This window comes from Pelmatolapia mariae, linkage group LG23 (genome assembly GCF_036321145.2).
Source record: "Pelmatolapia mariae isolate MD_Pm_ZW linkage group LG23, Pm_UMD_F_2, whole genome shotgun sequence".
In the NCBI taxonomy this organism is placed as follows: Eukaryota; Metazoa; Chordata; class Actinopteri; order Cichliformes; family Cichlidae; genus Pelmatolapia; species Pelmatolapia mariae.
The window spans coordinates 25,088,204-25,114,085 of record NC_086246.1 but is presented as its reverse complement, the minus strand read 5'-3'; the positions used below and the strand labels follow the sequence as shown (position 1 = coordinate 25,114,085).

Genomic DNA, 25,882 nt, shown 5'->3' with positions numbered 1-25,882 from the left:
ATAAAACAACACAAATCTAAATAGTTCTCGAGTAATGGCCATTGGTTTCGAGATTGACTTGTATCTCTCGGCAGATTCTTTATTTGCATACAACCAAACATGACCGGTCAGTATCAGCAATCACTAGCACTTTGGCTTTTGATTCCTAAGCAGAAACCAGAAAGCTTACAGTAGCAGCAACTTTGTCCAGAGCCTACATATGACAATAAAGTTAGCATTTGAATCTTGACTCTTGCATATTTTTTCATTGCAGTTGTAGAAAACTAGTCAAACTTACTCTTTCAGTGATGAGGATGTGCACATCCTGGACATGGCGTAATGCTGGTTTGAGCGGGGATTCAAGGAGGGAATGTACATGCAAAGGAAAAAGGGTACATCTTTCACCATCTTACAATGCTGTGAGTGCAGCCATTCCCCACTCTTTGTGAATGCTACTTATAACCATTGACCAATGGTAGTGCCATTTTGCATATTAAGGATAATGAAACTGAACTCACAGCCCATTGTCTGTCAGTGGTACTAGTTTTGGCCATTATGCCAATGTACTGTTTATAAGGTTGGGGAAACCTGCAGTCAGCTAAGACTGAAGAAGTCATTTGCATCAGTGACGAAACATTGTGTTTACATGAACTCCATCAGCTTTCTGGGATTTCCTTACCAGGATCACTGAGAATGCATGAAGACTTTTTGGTTATTTAATTGGCTTGAAAGGCACCAATAGCATAACTATACAGTGCACAGGTTCAGTTTAATGGGATAATTGTGGCTATGCCTGTGTGTGACCATGTGGCCTAATGGCCAAGGCGTGTTACTTCGGTTCAGAAGATTGAGGGTTCGAGTCCCTCCATGGATGCATTAGTTGCTTTCATTTAAGATAAAGATGTTCAGGTTGGTTAGAAGCCACAGTAGGGTTAGGGCTCATGGTTTTAATTGGCATTTACAGTGGTTACTTTGTAGTGAGGGCACGTATCTGATCACCTGCAATTGAAAACAGCATCCCTTTTTCCCTTTGGGCTTTGCTGTCATGGTGGTGTGTCCATTGGGGGTCACCATTGTGGTTACACTCCACCGGTGCCCACTACATTTGTGACTATTCCTCCCTGAGGAGCTGCTGTCTTGCCTGCTGTTATGTCCTTGTGTTTGTCTTGTTATTGGTGGGTCTGCTGCTTCTTTGTTCTCCTGATGGTACTTGACAAGCCCTCTATGGTTCTTCTGCTTTTTTCAGGTGACTGACAGCTCCATATCCACTATTCCTCTGTCCATGTCCAAACCATGCCAACTTCAGCACCCAAACTTTTGAACAATTTGCTTCAGCCTATCAGGATGGCTGAATCAATTGTTTGTTTGAAACAACTTGTTTGTATATGCTAGCTTTTCATTAAAATTCATCCCAGAAATGTTGGGTTAAATGTAAAACCATATGTTTGACTGTGCTGTAACATGTATACTTATTTAATATACTCTTACTTAATATTTTTTTTAAATGTGTGTTTTGTTTTGTTTTTTACTTTTTATGGCAAACAGGTATCCTTTCCTCTTTGCATCAGTGTAGAACAAACAGATTATGCTTCATTACCTTGTTTATTTGATCACTTAATGCTCACAGGGCTCAGTTAGCTTAATCTTTCTGCGGTTGTTCATTTTTAGACATTTATCTTTGTTATTCTATGTTTTATCTTACTTTGTTTTTATTTATTCTTTAACCTCATTGTTGATGAACTCGGCCTTGACATGCAACAGTGTTTGTGATTAGTGTTTGACTGTGGGAGTACGTTGTGTGGGAGTAGCGGTGAACAACTTGCCCTTTTTCTGGGATTAATAAACAACAACAACAACAACAAACTTTATTTATATAGCACATTTAAAAACCAGTGGTATACCAAAGTGCTTAACATAGGAAAGGGTCAGATATAAGTAAAAGAGAAAGATGAAGGCCATGGCAAAGTACCAAACATGCTAGCAGGTTAATGGCATTAAAAACACAGAAACAACAGAAATACATATAAAAGCATAATAGAACATTATGTGTAAAAGACAAAAGAGTCAAAAAATTTTTAAAATAATTAAAAGAGGTTATGAATAGAACGAAGGTAGCAACAAGCATTAAACTAACTAACTAACAAGCATTAACTGGTAGAGAAGGCGAGGTTAAATAAATAGGTTTTTAACTGCGATTTGAAGGAATGAATGGAATTGGACTCACGGATGGCAATAGGGAGGTTATTCCACAGATCAGGTGCAGCCAAGGCAAACGCGCGGTCACCTCTAGTCTTCAGCCGGGATCTCGGCTGTACCAAAAGTGACTGGGAAGATGATCTTAGTGCTCTAGCAGGGGTGTATAATCTAAGTAGTTCAATGAGGCAACTTGGTGCTAAATTGTTAATAATTCTAAAGGTGAGCAGCAAGATTTTGAATTGAATACGATACTTAACAGGAAGACAATGCAGGTCAGCAAGGACAGGGGTAATAGAGGCACGCCGCCCGGTACCAGTAAGGAGACGAGCCGCTGCGTTCTGAAGAATTTGCAGTCTATGGAGAAGAGTAGAGTTAAGACCAAAGTAAACGGAGTTGCAATAATCCAACCTAGATGTCACAAAGGTGTGGATAAGCTTTTCCAGGTCCCTGTGCGGGACATAATGTCTGGCCTTGCAAATAAGACGCAATTGATGAAAGCAAGATTTGACAACAGTAGACACTTGTTTGTCGAATTTAAAAGAGCTGTCCAGTAACACACCCAGGTCACTAACAGGAAACTGGCAAAGGAACCAAAGGCGTCACGGAGTTGGCCACGAGGGATATTACTGTCTAACACGAGGATTTCAGTTTTCCTGTCATTTAAGATAAGAGAGGTACCTGAGAGCCAATCTTTGACCTCACGCATACACTCACAAAAACATTGCAAAGACACAATAAAGCTTATCTAAATCTGAATTTTTGCTGTGTGTCACTGGGCCAGTTAGCTCAGGTGGTTAGAGCATGGTGCTAAAAGACCAAGGTCATGGGATCAACCCCCATACTGGCAATAAGGTAATTAAGTTACCACTAACTTAATTGCCTTAAGTTAAAATTAACTTATAACAGAGTCTACAACCCACTTGGTTAACTGTAATGACCTCAATCATTTTATTTCTCTACATGATAAGTTTTGACTCTTTCCTTTGAAGTAAAAGTGCTGCCTTTTATCAATTGGCTGGCGCGCCTGCAGGTTTTCAGGCCAGTTAGCTCAGATGGTTAGCAAATGGTGCCCAAAAGACTAAGTTCATGGGTTCACCTCAATTACTGGCAATAACTTAACTGCCTTAGTGATAAAGCAGTTAAGTTAGCATGAAATTAACCATATTGATGATGGCTTAAGTTAGCTGTACCTGTTGTGCTCACTCTGCTTTTCCCTGCCATGTCTTCCGAACACTGTGAAGAATTTCCGATCTTGTCCATCTCTTCAACTCCGTCACCTTCAGCTCTTCCTCTTGTCTCTTCTACAAGTTGTTTTAGATAGTTGATGCAAGGTATTTAAATTGATCTACTTTCACCTTTCCACCTCTCTCTCATTCACAAAGATGTATTCTTTCTTGCTTGTATTGACATTCATTCCTCTCTTCTCCTTACCAGGATGACTGAGAATGCATGAAGACCTTTTGGTTATTTAATTGGTTTACAAACAAAATAACAAAAACAAAATTCTCGAGGCTACATACCTGCTGAGTGTAATGTGGAAAAAAAAGTATTCCCACTCGGTGTAGTGGCTGGTTAGCTCAAATGCTTAGAGCATGGTGCTGCTAGCACTAAGGTCATTGGTTCAACCCTCATATTATCCACTTATAATTACAGCTGTTGGTGGTAATTGCTTTAATCATAAGATAGCTCAATTTTATTAAGTTGACTGCTTTACTAGTCCTGCTCAGTCTGCTTTCATTGCCCTGCCATCATGAAATGCTTCTGATAGCTGTGACAAATTTCATTAATTGTATCAGGTCACGATTCTAATAACCAAAGCAGTTTTTCGGATCAGCATCCTTCTTTACCAATCAGCTAATTTGTGACCTTGGCAACCTACCAGCAAAGCAAGCAATCACAAGGTTTTCACCAAGGTTGACAACCGGTCTCTAGGCCTGTGTGAATGGTGCCTAAGTGCTAAATAGTGATGTCCCTGGGTGTGGTGTGCTCGATTAAGGAAAATAGGGAGGCAGTCAAGAACAAGGTGTGCAGCTGGAAGGACGTCGAGCTGAGCATCAGGCTGAAGCAATTGCTGGTTTTTAAATTGACTCCCATATAAATTTCTTCAAGGACAAACATGATTTCTCAGTTTCAACAATCAATTGCATTTTGATGTTTTAGTGCCTTTTCTCACGCATGTTTTAGAATGGCTACAAAAATTCATATTTTAAGTGGTCTTGTTGTAAGCCAGTTGGCTGAGATGGTTAAGGCTTGGTGCTAATCACATCACCGTCATGGGTTCAAACCCCATCCTGGCTGTAAGGAGAAGTAAGTTCCGGTCGAGATGATAAGGGCTGAACTCTCCTCCTTATTATGCTATGCTGTTTCATCCAGATCTCGTTTCAACAACAGATCTCGTTGGTATCTTCTCACACATCCACTGGCGCTTCTTCCTTCTCAACACTCTCCACTCGCACCGCTGTTTTGGCTATATACCCTGTAAATAACCATTTTATATTGTCTAATATTATACTGTTATCTTACTTTGCAAAATCAGCTGCTGTGATTGTGCTCAAAGGTAGATTGGGAAACCCTGGGTTAACTTATTGATTTGATAACCACCTTCGTGTGACCACCTGTCCTGATTGCCAATGTCAGGGTAAGGGAATCTGAAGCTGCATATAAAAACTCGCTTTAAAATATTTTTAGTTAAGTTTCAGATTCTTAAAGTTATTTCAGCCTCATATTCATTTAAGTATTCACATTTTCTCCGAGATCCAGCTGCGACAGACATTTTTCAGATTTACAGCACAGTCAATAATCGATCATTGGTCAGTGTTCTGTGTCAAAAGCTAATTCTTATTAAAATGGTGATTGTTTCAGTAACATACAGTAAATGTCTGCAGTGCAGGGAAAACTGTCCACAGAGTTGCAGTGTTAGAAATATAAACACTATCATTTTTATTCTAAGCTGATAAGAAACTACTTGTTATTAATTTAATGCTAACTTAACTGCCTTACGGCTAAGGTAGTTAAGTTGTTGCCAGTATGGGGGTTGACCACATGACCTTGGCATCATCAGTACCATGCTCTAACCATGTGAGCTAACTGGCCCACAGAAGCACATGCATTAAAGTAGATTAATTTTCCCACCATTGCACTTGTGACTGCAAGTTGCCCGTGGTCTCCCAATCTAGCTATGACTGTGTTCAGATGAAAGAGGTGGTGCTGATGGTGTCTGAGCAGTTACAACTATGAATACGTGTGTTTGCAGCATAAAACTATAATATTAGAAATGCACAAAGAGGTTACACATGGTACACTGAGCAGAAGCTTCAACAGCAAACCATAGTCTTGAGCAGGTTAGGTCTGCAGCACACATTACTATGGCGATTATACTGCTGGATGAAGGTAACCAACCTTTTAGTACTGAAAACCTTGCCTTGTGGTGCATATTCCTGCTGCAACATCTTTTTATAGTAACTAGTTAAAAGACCAGTTCAGTCATCTAGACTAGAAATCTAAAACCTCTAAATGGCTCCAAGTTGTCTAGGCGTCTGCGTTTGGATCTGGTGGTTGAGGGTTTAAGTCCCATCACGTGCAACTAGTCTTGGTCTCCGGGTTAAACTGTGGGATTGCCTCTTGAGAGAAGCTGTTTGCTAAAAACATCTCTTTTGCTCAGCAATATATAAATCTTCTGTTAAGAATTTTGTTCTTGAACATTACTTGATTTCTTGCATGCAACCAACTGTGATTGGTCCATAGCACTCAGACTACAAGTGAAAACCACAAAGCTTATGGTACCAACAGGCTTGTCCCATGCCTTCATATCTTCATATCAAGGTCATAATTTCATTATCTTCCAGCAATGATCTCTGCAGAAATTGCTTACCTGCATCCAACCAAGCATGACTAGTTGGATAGCACTTGGATAGCAAGCTTAAAACAGAAAGCTTATAGTACCAACAAAACTTGCACCATGCCTACATATCTTTATATGAAGATATGTCAGAAGTGCAAAACAGTCCAGCATGTCTGAACATTAGATGTGTAACTGATAGTAGTTTTGTGTTCTGCCAGTTAGGCCATCAGCTCCAAACAATGGGTAACCATTTCTAAGGTTACATTCCTACAATGATCTCCCAGCAACAACAGATTATTGGTGCTACAAGGAACCAAAGCTCAGACAAACCAGACAGATTACAGCACCAAACTATGAAAGCCTCTAATACCTGTAAAGCAAAGCAGGCTTTCATCTTATCCTGTCCAGGTCAATTCAAGGTCAACCAAGGTTTTCAGTACTATCAAGATGTTTTCCTTCTTACTGGGGTATATTGCTATGGTACCTTGTGCTATAGAGCTAACCTGCCTCAGGTCAGGTGATGTTCTAGATTAACTCTCATTTAGTTATATTTTAAGTGTTGAAGCTTTTCTCCTGAAGACCTCACCAATGGCCAAAAGTAATAGATAAAAAATTAAATTACTATCTGCTACAGAAATGTATGTTTTTGACAGTTGCTTGACAAAAGGATAGTTTTGACTGTTGGTATTTTCTTTTAGCCAGGATTAAATGTGAAATAAGTTGCAATCTCTTGTTTCTGGTTATGTGGATTAAAGTGTGAAATAACCTTTTTAATATCTCACTTTGGGTTCAAAGCCAGCAGCAGTTCTTCAAAGATGTATTCCAGCACTTCAGTCCTGTTTTTGATCCCTAAACAGGTAGTTTACCCGCATTAAATCAAAGCTTGTACAGTGATTTTGGTGGTTAATGCTGGAAAAAGTTACATTTTTACCTGGACCCATGAGGCCAGTTAGCTCCGATGGCTCTAGTATAAAAATAAGCAGGCTGGTAAACTATCCACAAAATGATTGCATAGATAATTAAACAAGAAGTGCTAGCATTTAACTAACTAAGATCTTGTAGTTTCTGCTCGTGTGGGCTACACTGCCTAAGTACAAACATTGTTTTGTGCCCCCTGTAAGTCAGTTAAGCACTTCCGCTTTCACAAGTGCAGACTTCCATGTAGCTGATGTTTTGTTTTGTTTTTTATCACCATGCAGACGTAGATTACAAAGCAACAACTACACATGCACCACAGGTGGGGGGTCTCCAGCTGTCCATTTCTGTGTCTGCAGCCATGTGTAATGGGGGCTTTTGTCTGTTCAACCAAAGTTAGAATCCTTCTACATTAGAGCACATGGTCAATCACATCTGGAGCTCTTGCTTTAGAGTCAGGATTAACTATTAAAGGGTGGTCCTTGAATTCAAACCAAAAAATTGCTCCTACAAGAATATTTCCTCAATTTAAAGAAAACAAGATTCAGAAATTGTAAAGAAAAGCAACAAAATAAAATATGTAACATCCTTCAGTTCAAACTTTTAATGGATTGTTTGATTAGTCCTGTGAGATTACGGCGTAATATTCAAAGTCACTGGATGGAGTAGGCTGAGTCACATTTTTCTCCTTTTAGCTGTAAAACAAACCTTCACACAGGCATTTGTAATCACCATGAAAAAACAGGTGTGATTTGTGCAGATGATATTATGAGGCAGTCATCTCTACAATGTGCTGAATTCCCCAGATGACTTCCTCCAGCGCCCGATCTGACCTCTGACCTCCCTTCACTCTTTGTGTTTCCAGTGTTGGAGAACAGAGCCGTTTATTACATGATAAACCGTGTCTTTGTTTGATGATAAATACACTCCTCACGCGGACGTCTACAGACTGTTTCATTGTTCGCTTCAAACACTGAAACTCTGTGCAAAGAAGCTAGCCGAGAATCGGCCAAACATGCTGGAAACCGGACTCACAGGGTCTGGCGAGGGAGCACCATCAATCATGTCTCTCTCTGTCTTCATTTTTTTTTAAATCTGTCTGCCTTTTGCTGTCAGAGTGAGACGTCCTCCTGAGACCTACCAAGTCATAATGTTGAGCAATCTGTGGTTTTGACTCATACTTTAGATCAAGAAAATCAAAATGCAAGCCTGTTTTCATCCCACTCACTGGAGATTTTTCTGAAATACTTGGGCTCAGTTATTTCAGGGAGTAGAAGATAATGTCTATGCAGATTCACAGTACTTGAAGTCATGGTAGGTTCATTAGCTTGGAAAGAAAGCAACTGGACTTTGCTGATGACGTTTCACGTCTCATCCAAGAGGCTTCTTCATGGAGCGTCCCAGGTATAGGGTGTAGCGAGTAGTCGTGCACCAACAACAGCCAACTTCTGAAGCCTTGTCTGGTTTTGTTGGTTAGTCTAAAGGTGCTAGTAAGTAAACTAATATATAAGGTGTCTGACTTTGGGGTTCAGTGTCTGACTTTTAGCATTCATCATTCAGATGCTAAGTGTGTCTTTGTGTTTGAGGAGAAGCAGCTGAGCATGAGTGTGGTTCACTTCCTGAACAATGATTACCTTTCCAGTCATGTCTTGGGAACAACTACTAAGCAAGATCAGCTATTGTTCACTCTTCTAGCTTTACATACAATATCATCAATAATCCACAAGAAGGTGGAACTCGATAAGTCAGCCCAAGGTTTCCCAATTTAGCTACGAGTTAAACAACACCTTACCCTACACCCATCCACGATGGGTCAGTTATTTGTTGAAAGTGTTGCTATTTGCTTGCTTTTGTAGGCGAGTTAGCTCAGCTGGTTAGAGCATTGGCTAGAAACTGTAGGATCATCCACTTTCACAAGGGGAGAAAAAAAAAATCAATAATCCTCTGTATTAGTAATAGGCTACTAACAGACTCATAGTTTTTCAAGCCACAGTGTTGATGTCATTGCTTTTATTTACAACCCTTGTGTAAATTTTCAATAAAAACTGAATGAAACAATATTTAAATCTCACAAATTCATATTTTATTCACAAGAAAATATGAAAACTATCATTTTTAAACTGAGAAAATGTACTGTTTTAAAACTAATATTAGCTCATATTAAAGGTAATGACAGCAACATGTCGAGGTCATGTTCCCCACTGTGTAGCATCGCCTCTTCTTTTAACAACAGTCTGTAAAAGCAGTCTGGGATGAATGTTGTTGATACTTACCTTGACTTGCATGGAGTTAAATGAGGACCAAACAAAGGTTTTGTAAATTGGAAAGAAAAAATATATAATTCAACACTAATAAAATAAAATTTTATTATTAAACTTTGGAAAAAATTGTATTTTTCTTCCTCTTGTCTTCTCCATGTCCTCCTTCATTACATTCATGAATCTTCCTCTTTTCCTTCTGCCTGGCAGCTTTAACATCCTTTAACCTCCTTGCAAATAGTTTCTCTTGTCTACTCGTCCCTGCCTCTGCTAAATCATTTTACAATTTTATATGTGCAGTATATGCAATTTAAGTATTATAAAAACTACTAATCAGTTTTATGACCTTAAATCTACAACATCACAGTGAGGCATGGGGAGGCCAATTTAGATGTCCATGTAGGTTCTCATGTACGGGTCCTCGCCCACTAGAGTTAAAGCAAAGAGTTAGCCTTTATTCAGTCATATGTGTGCCCAGATAATCCGTCCTTTGGTAGCTTTATATATTTTGTTCTACATTTATTTACGATCTAAGACATTAAATCCAGGAATGAAGCCGTTAAACGTCCTCAGTGTGTCCCTATGATGATTTACACATGTGCACGACCAGGTGAAAGTATGTCAGATACTGTAATGCATTCTTTGGCTGCTGACACTGTTTTTATCCCAGTGTCTGATCTATAGAATAAGAGCAAACCCTCAGCAGATCAGCCTCTTTCTCTCTGTCTCTCTCCGGTGTTTAGTAGCATTTTTCCTCCCAGGAGACGGCGTTATGTAAAAAGCTGAGGAGTCTATGGTCAGCACCTCCCGCCGGGCTTCATCAGGCCGCTGAGTCACAGCCTGGCAGCCAACCAGAATACGGGATTAACACACAATTAAGCTAAAGGTTTAAGTTTTTCCCTGAAGGATATCAGTTATTTGTAGTTTTTAAATTAGTTTTTACTTTCTGGGGTCTGATATGTTTACAGCAGACAGCGTCTGACATCTGAGCTCAAACGCCTGCAAAGAACAATCTGAGATACGCTCGAGCCTAAAAGAATAAAACCTTAAAGAATGCTGGTCACTGATAGTTACACTCAAATCAGACTAAAAGGCTTCATAATGAACTGTAGAGTCACCATAAATCCACCAGCTCATTAAAATGATCTCACTTTAAGTGGTTTTGAGGCATTAGCTTATCTTTTAAAGTGAAATGCATCTGATTATAGTGCTCAGTAAATGACATATTTTGCTCTAGTACAAACTTAAAGTAAAGGCTGTAATTCCCAGTTGTCACCTCTGGAGGGCAGTGTGAGCCACAAACATCAGTTTCTTTGATGAGCAATCCAAGCAGCAGGCAGTCAGCTCTCAGTCTGTCAGCTGTATGTAGTTTTCCCCACACTTTTAGATGACTTTCTTTATGTTGAAAGTTTTTCCTAAAAATAAATAAATGAGTTAATAAGTAAGGAAGTTAAAAAAAACCCTAATGTTTTTCACTTGGTTTCAGTAAACTCTGCATCATTTATAAGTCACTATGTGGCTTTTTTGCATCAGTTCAGAGATGTTTTCTGACACTACAGTTACATTACAGTTTCTTAAAAGCAGTTTTACTTTTTACTTTCCTCTGTGTTTTTCTGTGTTTTTGCAGCTGACTTGTGTCCCTTTGTCTTTTTATTTTGATTTTTTTTGCTGTTGTATTTCTCTTTGTAGTTACGTCTCTTTTTTCCATTTAAAATTCATTTCAGATTGTTTTGTGTCTTTATGTTTTTATATTATTCCTGTAAAGCACTTTGTAACAGATTCCTGTCTTAAAACGTGCTGTTTAAATAAATGTTACTTTTACTTACTTACTCTTTCTTGGGTTTGTTTTTTGTGCCCCTGGTATTCTTTTATTTTATTTTTGTTTGTCGGGAATCTGCATCTTTTCTCCATCTCCTTGTGACTGTTTTACGTCTTTTTATGGTCATTAAAAGATTTATTTTAGAATATATGGCTGTCGTTTTGCACTTTTTGTGGTCATTTTGTGTCTTTGGGATTGATTGTGTCTCCTTTTGGCAATTGTTTTCTATTTCTCTGGGTTGACTGTTTCATTCTTTGTGATTATTTAATAACTTGCTGTAGTCATTTTCTACCATTTAGGGTCTTTCAGCAGTTGTTTGGCATCTCTCTTTTTTTCTGGGTTATTTTGCACCTTTTTGTGGCTAGTTTTATTTTTGTCTGAGTCTTTTTTTGTCTTTTTGTGGGGATTTTTTTGTAACTGTGGTGTAACAATTTTTTTTACAATTTCTTTTTTATGGTATGTTTTTATGTTACCTTTTGATATCTTTGCAGATTGTGATCCTTTTCCATCTTTTTGATGTAATTCTGGTTTCTTTTTCTATCATTTTACCATCAGTTTGATCCTTTGAAGTGATTTTGTATCTGTTCTTTCACATTGTAAATCTTTGCCATCATTTTTTCAGTTTTTCTTGAGATTTTTTTTTTGAGCTTTTTGTGGCTTTTGTGATGGACTTGTTTTTTCTCTTTGTGGTGTGTTTGCATAATTTTTGATAATTTTGGCATAATCTTCTCTTTGTGGTTGTCATCTTTCTTTTTGTAATTCTTCTGGATCATTTTCAGTCTGTTTTTGTTCTTTAGTGTAGCGTTTGTTGTTGTTCTTTATCCCTTTGTTGTATCTTTTTGAGTTATTTTATGTCCTTTGGGGATTTGCTTGTGCCACTGTGTGTTTTCGGGTCTTTTCATGGCTGTTTTAGTCCTCTGTAATTGTTTTGCATCTCTTTGTGGTCATTGTGTGTCTTTTTTGTAAATCTTAAGCATGATTGCTATGTTTTTGTGGTTGTTTTATATCATTTAGAAATCATTTTGTAGCAAGCTGTCATTAGTTTGGCCCTTTGTGGAGTCATTTTGCGTTGTTGAAGGATCATTATACACATTTGAGGTTTGTTACTAATCTTTTTTTGCGGAGTTTTTAGATTCTTGTGGAGGTCATTGTGCACCATCGGTCACGTATAATTTTCCCTGGCTGTTGTTCGCCTTCTTGGTGTGCATTTGTCTGTTTTTGTTTTGTGGTTTTTTTATGGATCTCTGGCTATGAAATTGGAAGTGAAGAAGCTTGTGACGGTAGAACAGGTAAAAGTTGTGGCCTCAAGGTGGTGCTAGAAGACAGTCATTCATCATACGTCCTCATGAAAATGTCTTTCTTGTGAACATTTTGTTTATAAATCGCTGATAGGAGGTTTAAAGCTTTAACATGACATGCACTGATGGATTTGTAGTAGCAAAAACACCAAGAGATGATTTAAATAAACTACAAAAACTGGTGGAATAGACACACTGTGTATCAAACAAACACATTGTGTATCAAACGTGTATCATCGTGTATCTATAATAAGCTATAGAGACAGCTTGTTGCACGCTGAGGTTTGTCCAGCTCTTCATGGAAAGCCATCCTGTCCGTGCTGATCCTGTTTTCTGGCTGCCGCTGTGTTGAGGTGGCGTGCTAATCTGGACAGATCCTCAGTCAGTCCCATCTGGCTCATTTTGTTGTTCACACAGCGGCGGGCAAAGTGTCATAAACACAGATAAGGCCGGGAGGAAAATGTTTTGTGAGGGTCAGGGCTGCTGCGAGCGTTACAGTGCTGGGCATTACGCTGAGTTATGGCTGCAATCAAGCCACTCAGGTGATTTGTGAAGGTCGCCTGGAGCGCAGAGGAAATGATTTTTCCTTCATGTCTCTGCAACACTCTGTAGCTACAAAATGACATTTCACAAAAACAAGTCAGCTTTACATCCAGTTTCTACATCTGAAAAATGTTGTTATAACAAGCACCATCCATATTAAAGACACTTCAAGTCTTACCGTAGCCATTTTTCTCTTTGTAGTAATTTTTCTGACTCTGTGTGCAAGCTATACATCACCTTGAGGTCTATTGCACCAATTTCAAGATAGCAGACACATTTTGGCCTCATCCGGTTTTCTTTCAGTCACTTACAATTCAAATATGGCAAATGTTTTACGTCAAAGTCAGAGTTAGAGATACAGCCGTAACATTTGAATAAACTACTTGAATAAACTGTTATTAAAAAAAATTCTAGTCCATATGTAGCAGCTATAGGATTGCTTCTACTGGCTGGAAAACAGCAGATGAATTAACATTGTGCTAACTAGATATCTTTATGTAAACTGCCAGTTTTCATATTCAAAGTCAACTTCTGCATCTCCTTGCGCCTTTAAGTTAACTCACATGAAAAACACAAACTAAACACCTGAGTTTTTAGCTGAAACCAAAACTTCATGTATATTGTCTAATTAGCTACAAAACAAGGTTAATAGAATTTCACTCAGTGAAAGCGCAGCACAAACAACTTGGATCCTCTGTACCATACAGCAAGCTGTAATTTTAGTCATTAAATTGGCTCCAAAAGGCACCAACAGCACAAATACACAGCGGAGAAGTTAATTTTTATGACTCATATTAGTGGAAGTGAGGCTAAGTGGGGACACCTGTTAGACAAAGCCACCAGTACCCAGGTGGATGAGGTAAAGACTAATTTACCTCTGATTAGTTGTTGTGAAGTTGTTGTTGGTGGGTTGATTTTGGATATTCAGTCAGCTGCAGTGAAAGCTCTTCAGGTGTGAGACCACGTGGCCTAACGGATAAGGCGTCTGACTTCGGATCAGAAGATTGAGGGTTCGAGTCCCTTCGTGGTTGTTGCTGAGAGTTATTGTTGAGGCCCACTAGATAATGTGGCACCTGGGTTCAACTGGTGGTGGATAGCAAACTAAATCTGCCAGTAAGCTTGTCCCATGGCTCCTCTTCTTTCTGTCCACACACCCTTTGCAGGCAATTTTATCAGGTTCTTTCAACCTGACCAAGTCTCTCATCCACTTCTGTTTGTCTTTGTTTAATCTGATTTCCAGAAGAATTCAATTCAACCAATTATAGATAATCATTGTATATAATTTACATACCCCTCGTATGTGGAGTTTCTCAGGCCTCATTCCTTGGTCCTCTTCAGTTTTCATTATACATGCCGCTCTGTTTCATCTACTAAAAACATCCGCCTCTTCTACCTGAGTTAATGATTCACTACCAACAATAACTGATTGGTTGTCTTCCAGTTTTCTTCCTCTTAGCGCTGGCAAAAGTGAAATTCTGGTGTTCCACCCTGAAAACCTCTCTACTTAAGTCAGTCATTACATCAGCACCCTCCACAGCAAAATGAAATTATAACTGAGCAGCATTTGAAGTTCGAATCTCTCATCTCAAAGCACATCCAGTCTTGTTTCTCTGCAGAGGTTAAACCTTTATTGTTGTTTAATAGTTCGGAGCTTTCAGTGGCAGTTTGCAAATTTGCTTGGCAGAATGCAGAAGCTAGGCTTCTAGTGGCAGTGCTGACACGTCATGCCTATTCATAATTCCACTTCACTGGCTTCTGGTGAAATTCATAATTCATTTAAAAACATTTAGTAACATATAAAGGCCGACCTTTTCAGGCTCCAGACATTATAACAGTAAGATCAGGGTCCTCTAAACTGAGGTGATCATGCCTGCAATCCAAAGCAAAGATTCCTATGAAAACTTAACTTTTCACATGGCTCGTAATGCCAGACAAATATTTGTCTTTAGGACCAAAGTTCTTAAAGGCACTGTTATGATGTTTATTTCAACTGAGCTCTCCCTTAGAAACACAAGGATTTACTTCACTTTCTCCAGAGGCTCCCTAATTCTGCCTAATTCTTCCTGTGGCCGTCCCTGGTTGACTTATTTAGTAATCCATCTATGCTTTTAGTGCAGACCTATATGATGTAAACTTCCACTCATAAAAAAAACACCTGTCATTTAACTAATACAGAAGCTGTGGAAGTCATGCCTATCAAACCATTTTTATTATGGAAATTTAATAATATTTTGCTCATGTGCGCAATTATAATCACTTAATGCTGAGCTACTTTAAATGTCAGTTAATCATTTGAATCAGTGTGAAGAAGGACTCTGAAGCCAACACCCAATGAAGCCAACAGAACCACATCATCCGCGAAAAGCAGAGATGAGATTCTGAGGCCACCGAAGTGAAAGCCCTCCGCCACTTGGCTGCGCCTAGAAATCCTGTCCATAAAAATTATGAACAGAATCGGTGACAAAGGGCAGCCCTGGTGGAGCCCACCACCCACCAGGAATGAGTCCGACTTATTGCCGGCAATGCGAACCAAGCTCTTGCAACGGTTGTACAGGGATCGAATGGCCCGTAGCAATGGGCCAGACACCCCATACTCCCGCAGCACCTCCCACAGGACACCGCGAGGGACACGGTCGAATGCCTTCTCCAAGTCCACAAAACACATGTAGACTGGTTGGGCAAACTCCCATGCGCCCTCAAGTATCCTTGAGAGGATAAAGAGCTGGTCCAGTGTTCCACGACCAGGACAAAAACCGCATTGTTCCTCCTGTATCCGAGGTTCGACTAGCAGCCGAACTCTCCTTTCTCCTTTCCTCAAAGAATGAGCCAGACAACAACACATAACAGACAATTTAGCAAAGAACCAAATTTTAATTGTATCTTTAGGTACTTTGTTACTAGCAGCCTGCCACAAAAACACATTATTTGTTCCTGTATCTTTACTTGAATCTATGAAAAATACCAAAGATAACACCATTTTAGAGACAAAAAATTGTATTTTTGCACCAACAAGGTGATTCGGAAAGAACTTGTCAGATATTATAATGGTGTACAGCTAGCTTTGAGGAAACTGGACAAGTTTCCACCATGCTATATAATCTAGAAAGAATTTGACTGGCAGTAGCTTCATCTTTCAGATCCCAAACTGTTAAAAGCAAACTGGGTGAATTATTCTCATTGTCCATCTTTTTTTTTCTAATAAAGTATGGATGTACTGTTTTTTTATTACATGTATTTGCTTGTGTGAGATTATGAAAAGGATGTAAAAGGCTTTACAGATGACATTATGGTAAAAGGCCTGTATTTGTATAGCGCTTTACTTAGTCCCTATGGACCCCAAAGCGCTTTACACTACATTCAGTCATCCACACATTCACACACTGGTGATGGCAAGCTACATTTTAGCCACAGCTGCCCTGGGCGCACTGACCGAGGCGAGGCTGCCGGACACTGGCGCCCTCTGACCACCACCAGTAGGCAACGGGTGAAGTGTGTTGCCCAAGGACACAACGACCGAGACTGTCGGAGCCGGGGCTCCAACCGGCAACCTTTTGATTACAAGACAAACTGCCAACTCTTGAGCCATGATCGCCACAATTGATTATATTACACATAAGTGAAAAACACACATTTGTAGTTCATTAGAATCACCTCAGCTGACTGAAGGTCATTTTTTTCTTTGCTGGGAGACAATATGCAGGACCTTTTTGCCACCATGGTGACTTCAAACGTGCCAGCCTGCTGGGGTGCAGCTGCAGAGTGGCCATCTCATGTCGCATCTTCTCCTCTCTAATCCCATAATCCCCTCCCCCCCCAAACCCCGATCGGATTAGAGGCTCCTGGATCAGAGTGGTGTATCCAACACACACACACACACACACACACACACACACACACACACACACACACACACACACACACACACACACACACCTACCTGATGGCCTACATATTTACTTCCTTCCCGTTTGGGATAATTGAGCAGTTGACAACAATAAACAGGCTTCCAAGCCGAACATGGCAGACTGTGGACTGAATAGAAGTGCAGTTGGGAGCAGCAGCACATCCATTGTAAGCTGTTTAGTCTCACACTGATCCGTTAAATCGTATTTTTCTCAGAAAATCTGACGAAAGGAAGCACTGTCATCATCCCCAAGATCATATCTTCATTACTAAGTCCAAAAAAGCTTAAAAAAAGCCTGATAGTGTAACATAAAGTGTTCTGGTTTAAAAATGTAGAACATTTCAGAGAAATTGTGGTTACTTTTTATTGCAATTTGAATTTTTAATTAGATAAAATAGGTGTAGAAACACAACAGATGCCTTGCATTGCAAGCGTGGAGCGTCTAATATATTTCGAATGAGTGCTGTTCAATTTGTTTGTACTAAATATCTGACGCTAAATCACATATAAGGAGGTATTTTGGAGTTTCTTACAGACTTTGGCATTGTTGTACTTTATCATATTTATTTATCACCTGTACAAGAACATTAATCTCCTAAGAGCGGAGATCCACTGTACCAGATTTAGGTACTAGCTAATTTCTATCTGCAGTCCCTGAGCAATCAAACAGGCGTCAGATTATTTATTAGTCCATTACTTTGTACTAAATCACCGCTCTCTATATCTGTGCATTGTACCTGTAGAGTTTACGAACTAAGTTTGCTAACCAGGGTTGCTAGCATTAAGTGATAATTTGCACTCCACTTGATTCGTATAACGTAACTTCTTCTTTACACAGCAGTGGCCAAAATGCTAACAATGAACCTCCAAACGGGTAATAATAAACCAGTTGGTGACATCATGGTAAATAGACATTAATTTAAAGCTAAATCTCCCCTTAATTTTAATGCTTATATTGCCAGGTAAACCTCTATATATCATAGTATATCAGAGTTATTTAGGGGGAGGATTGATATAATTGGTTTACTTCAACTAGAATAGTTTGCCAGAGCTCAAGGCTATAGATGAACAGATGGAGATGTCAGGCTGTTAAATTAAATTAAATTAAACGCTGGCTTTTTTTCTTGAATACTTTTGTTAATTAAGCTACATTTTATGAAGTGTTGTTTCATTTTGCTTAGTAGGCTCCAGTCAGTCTTTAGTAACTTATTCTATGGCTCCAAGAACTCCAACTCCAAGAAGTCCAGTCATCCCACAACCCTTCAAAAAAAAAAAAGGCACAAAATGATGCCAAAGATTGTTTTTTAAATCTGTCCTGTTGATATTTTTTTCTTTCATCACTGGTCATTTGTTGTTTAGAAAATGATACATGGCTGGACTAACATACTTTGAGGACCGGGGGCAAAATGTTGCCACACAGGCCCCAGTCCCACCCCACTTAAAAGCACCGTGCACGTTCTACAATTTGTTTTGCATTTTTGGAAAACCTTTCCTTTTTACAAAGACAAATAAAAGAATATCATTTAAATAAACAAACTGATGAAGGATATGGGTTTAACTGATGTAAAAGAAAAGAATTTCTGTCGAACCCTGGCGGGGTCATCAGAGCCATTTTTAGCTCGTTAGTTAATTAACAGAATCAGATCACACAGCTGGTGGAAGTCCTGCCGCAGTCTGGAGAAAAGCTTCGCCCTCCCCGGCCTGGTTTTCCCGTCTCAGTTCCAGACAAGGTTTCTGACCCCAGACAACTGTGTCAAAAAGAACAACCTCATGAAACTCATGTGGTTATTTCTCTAATGAGTGTTTTCTACCTTCTCGACCTTTAGCTATTCTCTAAATTCTTAGGTTTTTATTCAAACTTCCCTGAAAACATCAATATAATGAAACAGATCCCTGTACTGGGACAAGGCTGTATCTGATATAGTTCTGCTTTGGGGAAGCTTCAGAGCGTGGCACATTACGCTGCTGTGACTAAAATGGATGCAGCATTGTTGTGCTTTGCTTCTTTTGCATGAAATTTGATATATTTGAAGTTATGAGTTTATAGAATAGATTCAAAAACATTGTTCTCACAGACTCATTGTACCATTCACTTTACAGTTTTGATTAGATGGAGGTAAAATCTCTTTTCTGCTGGGGTTTTCAGATTTACTTGTACTGGGGGATACAACTGCTGTAACTAATTTTCAATGATCCACAGAGCCCAAGGTTGTGTCGTAAGGGAAAAACTCTTTCCAGCATGTAAAAGCTGTACATATCCACCAAGACTGCATGCAGTGTTTGGTAAAATTTCATCTTGAAACCTTAAACTAAATTTGACTGACACAGACAAAGACAAGAGACATGTCAGTCACAAGGTGGGGTTTCCCTAAAGCATAGCCTGCCTTATTTTCTGTTTCACTCTGACGGTGTCACAATTTGCTAAATTAATGTGGTACATTGTAATTAGAAAGACTAGTGATATCACAACCTCTGCAGAAAAGTGTTTACTGAGTTCAAAAATCAAGCAAGAGGGGTCATTTTCTCATGGACGTTTAGTAATCCAAAGAGGACATTAGAAGAAACACATGTTTATGGCACTTAAGCTTTTCTTAAGCAGCTGTGGCAAGTAATGGTGCAACGGATCAAAAATCTCACGGTTCGGATCGGATCACGGTTTTAAGTCACAGATCGGATAAATTTTCGGATCAGCAAAAATAGAAAAAAAAGACAAAAATTCGACTCGCCATTTACTTATTTAAGAATTTTTTGCCTATTAAAAAACATTCAACTGAAGACTCATTCCACACACTTATATAAAAACAAATTAAGGTGCAATATGGACATTATGGACCATGCTGGGCATCCTCTGCATCCTCTGCACACGGCCATAAACAACCAGAGGAGTCTGTTCAGTGACAGGTTGCTTCTCCCAAAGTCAAGGACCAGCAGACTTAAAAAGTCCTTTGTCCCACACGCCATCAAACTGTTTAACTCCTCGCTGGAGGGGAGAGGGAGGGGAAACGGGGACAAAGGAGGGGGGAACAAGTAAGCTGCAGTGCCTTTTCACTGTGCAATAGTTTTTGTTAATATCCAACAGTGTAATAGACTCACAATACTTGAAATGTGCCGTTCCCTTGTATTCTTATTCCTATTTATTCTATTTATCCCTTTTGTATTCTCTGTATTCATATATGTGTAAATATGGTATATTTCTGCTCACATTCTGCAACTTCTGTCGGTGCTGTGCTACTGGAAACCGAATTTCCCGGAGGAACCCACCCGAGGGATAAATAAAGTTTCATCTAATCTAATGTAATCTATAGGGCAGTGCAGGGCTTTGTATCTACCACTCCGCTGTGATATAACGAGCGGTCATGGTCACGTAGCTTTCCGTTGCCCTGGAGGTCCACCCATTTGTAGTACTTAGGGCAACAGCAGATGCCTGGGACAGTTCAGGCATAACTTTAAACTTTTCCTGCTCATACATGCTTGGAATGATCTTGTCACACTGAAGTGGACGCGCAACGAAATATCATAGCGTGGCTCAAGCACGTTCATCACAGTTTAAACCCCTTGTTTTGCACAAGGGAATACGGCCTCACGTCTGCAGCTGAACACCCCAATAGCTTTTGTAATAGCTTTAGCCTGGTCGGACTGGGCAGCAAAAGGCTGCTTAAATGCCGCAAACTCCTCTGCTCCTCCACTTGGACCGCTAGCGCGGGTCATAACTACCGCTTGACAGACTGACCACGCGCACCATACACATACTTTTTTTTCTTTTTCGAATCTTCGGATCACGTGCGTACCGAACCGTGGAGTGGGGTCGGTTCGGATTTCGGATCAACCGTGATCAACCGCCACTAGTGGCTACAATGTAGCTTGCCATCACCAGTGTGTGAATGTGTGTGTGAATGGGTGGATGACTGAATGTAGTGTAAAGCGCTTTGGGGTCCTTAGGGACTAAGTAAAGCGCTATACAAACACAGGCCATTTACCATTTTTATCATTTTATTGTAATGGGGTTATATCCATTTACGTAGGTATTTAGCCTGCAGAGAGCCTACTGAGAATGGTTTTTAATATATGCAAGCACACTCCCATGCTGGCATACAAAAGCCCAACAGCAAGTACGTAGACTTGCTGTCAATTGGTTGACTCGTGAGCAAAAGCGGCGTTCAACAGGAATGGAAGAATGGTGAAAAAATATAACACTTTTCACTCTCTAACAGTGTTTCACTTCAGCTCTTCTCTGGCTTTGCTGACTGATGAACCAACAACAGCATGAACAAGAGTAACCCACAGATCAGCTGAAGTTGGAGGCAGTGTCTAATGTATATTCAGGGTTGGGAAGGTTACTTTTAAAATGTATTCCACTACAGATTACAGAATACATGCCCCAAAATGTATTTTGTAACGTATTCCGTTACGTTACTCAATGAGAGTAACGTATTCTGAATACTTTGGATTACTTAATATATTATCATGCTGCTTACAACTACATGAATGTACTATTGCTGTGTGATTTATTACTATTACTGAAGGTTACTTACTATACCAATATCAACTAGATTTTTAAATCTTAATATAACATGAGTAACAGTAGGGTGGACATTAGGTAAGGCTGCACTTTTTGCAGCAATCTCGTATAGAAAACTATTTTGCGCGTATATAAAACAGGTCCGCAGCTCCGAACCGTAGTAAAGGGACCTCTGGCTAATACGTCGGGTTCCATGTCGGGCTCGTAGCTGAAAACTAGCTTTACTTTGTTGTCTGGGTCAACTTTGCTAGCGAGAGACAGAGAGAGGCGTTGAAAGGCTGCTTCAACAGAACTTATTGTTTCAGAGGAAAACACGAACACAGTGTACAGTCGAGTCTTAATAGCTTACTTACAACTGGGCTCATCAGGCACTTTTTGTGGCTGCAGTGGTTATTATTATATTTACATGCTTCCAGCTCCCGTTTCTGCTCAGTGACAGCTCGTACTTTTCCACTCTACTTTTTCTCCCTCCCTCCATTCTCCTTGCAGCACGGACTACACTGCCCATGAGGCTACGTTCTGTAAGGCTATGCCTGTAACACTCTGCCTATTGCCTTCATATTAAATAATTTTTTGAACAATAATTTTTTTAAATATTTTGTCACGTCATTATGCAGGCCGCAAGTAGGGGTGACATGGGCCACGAGATTGAGACACAGACATTAGAGCCTATTAATGCATGTTTTGTTTGGGTTTCCACCGGCGTGGATACCCAAAATAGAGAGACCACAGCCTAACATATGAAACCGCCGTGTAATCCATTTATTTCAACAAAGTAACTGTATTCTAAATACCACCTTTTTAAACGGTAACTGTAACGGAATACAGTTACTCATATTTTGTATTTTAAATACGTAACGCCGGTACATGTACTCCGTTACTCCCCAACACTGTATATTGGATACTGCCTCAGACTGTAGGTGCCATGTTTACATGCTATAGGTGTATACTGATTGGTTCCCTTTCTCTGCTCCACATTTGGTTTAGATGCTCAAGTTGTTCGGGGCTTAGAGCTTAATTCACTCTTTTGCCTTGAACCTATGTAGAGCCTACGATGTACCCTATGCAAGAGTCCAATGCTACTGCCAGTAATTATGCTTGTGCATGGTGTCCATGCGATAATCTGCAATTTCTCCACAATAACACACATTTGTTGGGGTTTCACTCTTCAGTTGATCCACTTTCACCCACTCAGTGAAATAAATGGTGGCAGAAGAAGTAGAGGCAATGGGCTGCCTCAGTGTGATGGGTAGTTACATTTCTGAGGGGGTTCACATCAGGTTACGGCACAGGGTTTCAGATGGTTTTGCAGCTTTGATGTACCTAGAGTTAATATTTATTCAAAAGAATGTATCTGAGATGTTGGACGTGAAATCTAGGGCATAAACATAAGCTGTGAATCCGGAGGTAGAGTTCGTCATCTACTAACCTATGCAGTAAGGTGGGCTGAAGAGTTATTGGGCAAGATACTGAACCCATAATTGCCAAAGATGCATCTATTGGAGCGTGGGTGTGTGCAGGATAGTAAACATGAATGTGTGAGTGGAGGATGAGTGCATGTCAAAGTGAAAAAAGCACTATGAGTACTTGAGTAACAATCCATTTACTGTCACCACGGGACAGTATCAAAATATGTGAAACAACTGTGTGGGCTCTAACTGTGAATAGAAGACAGGAGTCACAATAGAGAAGGAACTTATTTGTAGTGAAAATTGTCCACTGCTGTCCAGAACTCTGCTTGTTGCCCTGCTTTGTAGGATCTAGTTTTTTGTTTGGTTTTTTTTACCCTCTTTTTTGCTTACTTTACTTTACTTTTACTTACTTTTCATGGGGATGTTTGCTGTTTTCCCTTTGCTGGTCAGTCCACAGACAGTAGCGGTTTTTGATATGGGCGACATGGGCGGTTGCCCAGGGCGGCATCATGGTGGGGGGCGGCATCACGGGCATCGGCAAAAAAACAAAATAAAAATAAAAATTGCTCATACTCATGCTGCCCCGACATCATGCCAGCGAATTTTGGGGATGGCCGATCGGTTTTCTATCGCCCATTTGCTGGGAGTAAGGGTGCCCTCTGTTTGCGAGGTGCGCCTGCTGCCTGCGGCACAGGGAGGAGAGGGCGGGGCGGCGGGGGATTCTCTGGCTGGCTGGAGCAGCATCTAATAACCAACTCGAAAATAAAACAAAATAAAAACAAACCAACAAACACGAAAACACCAGACATTATAATACAGACTTATAATTTGCACCGATGTTTTTTCGAAATTCTATAAAGTGAGCGCGAGAGCCCTCGGTGCGCCTGCTCGCTGCTGAAGTCAAAGTAAACTTTATTGTCATATATACAGTCCAGTATATAGAGAGACGAGACGACGAGGCTCCAGTTACAACAGTGCAAGTAAACAAACAATAAATATAAGAAGAGTAAGAAAATAAATATACACCCTAGGACCAGGGGTAAAGGGATCAATAAAAATTTACAATTTACAATTTACAGTTTGATAATTTAAAGTCTCACACACAACCTGTCGAAAGCGTGGGGTGGTAGTGCGGCTGCTCCCAAATAGAGCACATTTCATTTATAATGTTGTAAATCCAAGCTCATTATGTATTCATGATATGATTCCTGGGTTGTGCGAAACCCCAGAAATAAACCCTAGACAAAGTGAATCTGTGAACTAAGGTGTAGGTCTATTAGGTTCTGTTGTGGGGATCCTCAGGTTGGGGGATGGGTGTTCATACTGGAGTGCAAAATTAAAACCAATGGAAGATGGACAAGAAAAGTTCAAAGCCATCAGGTGCTCAGTTTAGAAAAAGAGAAAAGGAGAGGAGGAGAAACGAGCAAAAGATACAGGTAAGCAGATGTGTCATTGGATAATGGCAGGTCATGTATCCTGAAACAATCAGAATCATAATCAGAATACTTTATTAATCCCTAAGGAAATTATCTGGGTTACAGTTGCTCCAAGAAGAAATGGTAAAAATAGTAACAGTAACAGACTAAACTCCAAACAATACATTATGTTACAGATTTTACACATTTAAGAAATAGCACTAATATATACAGATCACTGAATTATAAATATCAAGAATTACCAGAGGGGATTATAAATAAATATCAAGAAAATTGACAAGAATATTCCAGAGTAGAAAAGAGCGTGTATAAAAAGGGTGTAACTATTGCAGTGTTTACAGTGTGTTAGATGGAGGAGTTGTACAGGGAGATGGCCACAGGCAGGAATGACTTCCTGTGTCGTTCAGTGGTGCTTTTTGGTAATCTCAGTCTCTCACTGAACGTGCTCCTGTGACTAGCCAGCATGTCATGGAGTGGGTGGAAGGTATTATCCATGATTGTCCTTATCTTGGACAACATCTGCCTCTCAGACACCACCTAACGGAGTCCAGCTCCATCCCCACAACATTACTGGCCTTGTGGATCAGTTAATTTAGTCTGTTGGCATCTGTGACCCTCAACCTGCTGCCCCAGCATGCAACAGCATAGAGGATAGCACTGACCACAACAGAGATACAACAAGATAACATCAATTAGTAGGGATAGTGAAAACGTCTGTTTACGTTTGTAAGTCACTTGGCTATGATAGTAAACAGTAGACACTGATGCAGCTTACTGAATCTTTTGGACTGTGTTCAGCACAATAGTAATTCGTCATTGTCAATTGTTGATTTGTCTTGTTCTCATTGTATGACGAATTATGATGGCTGTTTGGTAGCCGTTTGCATACTATGCATACTCTCTCTCTCTTCATATATGTGTGTGTGTGTGTGTGTGTGTGTGTGTGTGTGTGTTTCTCTGGTGAAATTCAGTATGGTTCCGACAACAGTTTTATGTTATGTTACAATCCTTAATATGTTTTATGTGTGTGTGTGTGTGTGTGATAGCACGGTCCATAAATCCTGCATTATAAACACATTGGTTTTCCCTTTTCAAATTTGGAGGTCAAACAGTCCAAAATTTTCTGTTTAACAATTTCTATTTTTTTTTCTATTTTTTTTATCAGAGTATATCATTAGCAGGATGTAGTAAACTGGATCAAAAGCATGACCTTTCAATTTTGGGTTAAGTTTGGAAGAACTAAAATAGAGAACTGGATGAACTTTAACTTTAAGTTTTGCTGAATTTTTAAGAAAAATGGAACATGTCAAGTGATGGTAGTCAGTCAACTGAATTTCTTTTAGTTTCTTGAAGATAGTTGATGAGAAGCTGATGGGAAGTCTCGTGTATTTAAACTCTAGCCCAGGGCTCCCTGTCAGGTTTTGTAACCGGATGAGTGAAAAGTCTTCAAGAACCTGAAAAGTTGGGAGCTGAGGGGTAATTTGAACTGTGTTGGTAGATAAAGCAAATAAGAAGCCACAGGGAACTTCCTTAAAAGACATAAAACACAAACAGCTTAATGAGATCGGAGTTTAATCAGTCTGAGGTGGAATCTCCGCTGTCATTCTAATGAATATAAACCTGCATTGTCTGCTTCCTTTTCGTTGCCCTCTCAGTGCAGATATCTGTGGAGTGACAACGACCACACGCAGCTAATCTTCCCTCCTCCGCGCACACACTAAAACAGCTCCTGACAACCACAACAACATATGGTGAGCGCTAA

At 39.8% G+C, this 25,882-nt stretch overlaps 1 non-coding gene across 1 annotated transcript; it reads left to right on the top strand.

Moving 5' to 3' along the window:
• Positions 1-13,807: 13,807 nt before the first annotated feature.
• On the top strand, positions 13,808-13,880 carry trnar-ucg (transfer RNA arginine (anticodon UCG)). The gene has a single exon. It is a non-coding gene; the product is annotated as a tRNA-Arg (tRNA).
• Positions 13,881-25,882: the final 12,002 nt, after the last annotated feature.